At 35.5% G+C, this 3,451-nt stretch overlaps 1 pseudogene; it reads right to left on the bottom strand.

Annotated features, from left to right (window-relative positions):
• Positions 1-1,086: 1,086 nt before the first annotated feature.
• On the bottom strand, positions 1,087-1,727 carry LOC100028990 (cofilin-2-like; annotated as a pseudogene).
• Positions 1,728-3,451: the final 1,724 nt, after the last annotated feature.

The following is a 3,451-nucleotide window of genomic DNA, read 5'->3' as shown; positions in this document are numbered from 1 at the left end:
TTTCAAACATCTAAAAATGGGAGAACATTCCACCTAGGGAATGCTATAACCAGTATTCTGTGATTAAGTATCAAAAGAAAATTGCTTTTATGTGTAGTCAAAATAGGTGGTCACTTATAGTATGCAGTATATAGTATTTCAGTAGCCCTGGAAAGGTCTGCCTGGTCCAAAGCATTTCCCCCACCTGACTTCCATAGTTATCAAAATTCTACCATTCAAGGTCTATTTCTTTGGGTTACTTTCCCAGATATTGTCTCTCAAAATAACAGTAACACTTGGGAGGAGTATGATATTAAACTGTTACTACTCCTCCATCATTGTTCATATAGGGTGAACTAATTTATACACTTTTCTTTTTTTCTGCAATAAGCCACAAGTTTTATTGCCATGTGGCCAATTTTATGGGGTTGGGGAGTTTGATCTCAAATCAATGTTTCATTTGAGGCTCTTTTCATATAGAAATTGCCATTATAACTCCATTATTCAAAATGTCTTTAGTGCTTCAAGACTCACCTGGTTTTATACACTTAACTCCTTCTCCTGTTCTGTAGTACACGTTCAGTGGAAAATAAAAAGGCAGCAACTGCTACTTCAGTTGGGAAGATATGTAGATAACAGGAATGAACACTGAAGTACTACAATAATTTGATGACCCTCACGACAACTTAATTGACATTCCTTTTTGAGAAGAACAAACTTATAAAAGGGCTTTTAATGCATAGTTACACATATAAATATATAGACATATATATAGACATATCTGTGCATACCTGTGTATACACACACACACAAACACACACACATATATGTACAAAAGCACAAGAACTTCAGGAACAGCAATCAAGTGCAACCCTAAGTAATCCTGAATAAAGTTTGGCATCTAACCAGTGGCATTCAATTAGCTAACCCTTCATATTGACTATTATATTCATCTTAGTTTTCCAAAGGATGCATATAAGGCCAATTTGTTTTTGGTTAAAATGTAATGTGAAGGTATTCCTTGAGTTCTATATAAAACAACCAGGATAAATCATTCCAATGGCAATCCTTTGTAGGTGGCTTAAATTAATGGCATCTTTTTTGTGTTTCCTGGGAAGATTTGGTAAGGGCCAGAAACCTAACACTATTCCAGATGATGGAGCTGCAGAAATGAAAGCTATTTCCAGATGGCACTTTAAATTCATTTTATAAAGGTTTCTTCAAGGAAAACCACTACATTGCCTCCCAATTTCTCTCCAAGAGCTGAACGATCCTTAATATCATCCAAGCCATTTACTCATCACTCTTGTTTAATACCTGTAAATTTCTTTTTAATGGCATCTTTAAAACTAGCATAAATCATCTTGCTTTTTAAAGGTGTACATTCAGGAGCCCAGAATAGAAATACTAGGTATTCTTTCTTAGACTCTTTTTTTCTCGTATGTGGCATCATCCAAAGCATATAGGCAATCATTCAGAGGAAGCAACTTCACAAAAATTGAGTAGGAGTCCTCTAAAGTATCACCAATGCCATCTACCAAGTTCTGCTTTGCTTTATCTACAATTATTTGGGGGTTTTTTTGTTATCACTTAAGCACGAGAACTGCTTTCTTTTTTTTTTATCTCCTCTTGTATAGAATATATCCTTACTTTCATGTCATTAAAAACTATGACTACTTCATCATTCACAGTTACTCCAGAAGTCGAGTTCCTGGTTCCAGGACCAAAAAGGCTACTGTGGCAGATCCTCACTCAGTGGCACTCATTTATACACTTTTCTAAATATCTACTTGAAATCAGGATGCTCAGGTTTATCAGAGTGTTAGGGAAAGGAAGAAAGATTTGAGAACTTCAAGAAAGAAGAGACCTAATTAGAGTAGCCTTAGAGCACTCTGGAAGGAGGCAGTTTCCAGAGTCACAAAGTCTTCAGAGAAGCACAAAAAGGGGAGACTGGAGAAAGCAAACTTCACTGACTTCACTTCCTTTTGCTAAGGTTCACTGCATCCCACTGGTCCAAACCAGGCTATAACTGAAATCCCCACAATATTTTCAACAAGTAGTCACCAGTCTTTCTTCCTCCAAGGGCAGCCCATTTCACTTTTGTTTAGTTTTAATTATGAGGAAGCTTTTCTTTACACTAAACCTACATTTTCCTCAGACCTATATATCTATGATTGAAAGCTACTATGATATAATTATTGCTCCAAAGATTTGAAAGCTATCTGTGACCTGGAAGCCTCTGAGAGCTGCTATGGCCAAAAATCCCCTTCTAGTGCCCTTCTGATGAACTTCTGTGAATACAGCTCAGCTAATCCTTGCCTGACAGAATGATCAGGTGCCTTTTATAACCCTTCCTTCTTGGCAGGGATTGACTACCCCAGGAAAAGTTCTCCAGAACACTCAAAATGAAGCATCACAACAGGACTTCAATGAAGGTGCAACAAATATAGTAAATGCATACACTGAACAAAAAGTATTACATAAAAGTCAAAATGAGAATTTTTTTCATTCTTTTGCATATTATTTTTCCTCATTTTGAGTAGCTGTCAAGTTGTGACAGAAAGAAAAAACAATTAAAGATACAGCTATTATTTGCCATATGATTAGATGAAATAATGATGTAAAAAGTCATTAACACAGTGCCTAGCACATAGAAAGCACTCTAGAAATGGTAATTTACTTCCCCCTTTCCTCCTCCAATTTAATATATATATTTTACTTTTCTAATATTTCAATAATGAATAGAGGAGAACTTGATGGAAAGCCATGTCACTGTTTCATTCTTCTCTGTGGGGTCTTTTATTGTCTATGGGATTTGGGGAATTATCATTTCCTCTACTAGTTAATAAGATGAATTTAGTTACTCCATTAATTGGGAAACTGCTTAGAGGAAGCTCCCAGGGTATTAATAATATTCTGTAGACATAACTGCAGTGAATAGTTATAATTTTGGTTTTTTGGACTAAATTTAATGAATTGACTATTCAGGATTTGAAGATAGATGGCTATTTTTAAGGCCAGAGCATTTTTAAAATGCCAAATATCTTCTGAGATTAAAAAGAAAATTATCGAATTTTAGGATCATAGAATTTGAGAACTAGAAAGGAACTTAGAGGCAATCTTGGTTACCTTATTTCAGAAAGGAATTCCCTATATGACAAGTATAATTATTAATGGTCATCTAGCTTCTGCTTAAAGACTTCTAAGCAAGGGAAACCTACCAACTTTCACAAGGCAAAGCCACCCATTCCACTTCAGATAGCTCTAATCAGCAGGAGATTTTTTCATGCATCAAGCCTAAATTGGATTCTTTGTACCTTCCATCCATTATTCTTGCTTCTGCTATTGGAATCAAAACAGAGTGATAATAATTACTCCATCCCTAGGCAATCCGTGAAATATTTGAAGATAGGTACATATCTCAGCTGAATCTTCTTTTCTCCAAGTTAAATGTCTTGTTGCTTCTACTGAA

The sequence above is a fragment of the Monodelphis domestica genome, chromosome 3 (assembly GCF_027887165.1).
Source record: "Monodelphis domestica isolate mMonDom1 chromosome 3, mMonDom1.pri, whole genome shotgun sequence".
NCBI classification, from domain to species: domain Eukaryota; kingdom Metazoa; phylum Chordata; class Mammalia; order Didelphimorphia; family Didelphidae; genus Monodelphis; species Monodelphis domestica.
The sequence above is the reverse complement of the archived record's forward strand: the minus strand, read 5'-3'. Positions and strand labels throughout refer to the sequence as shown.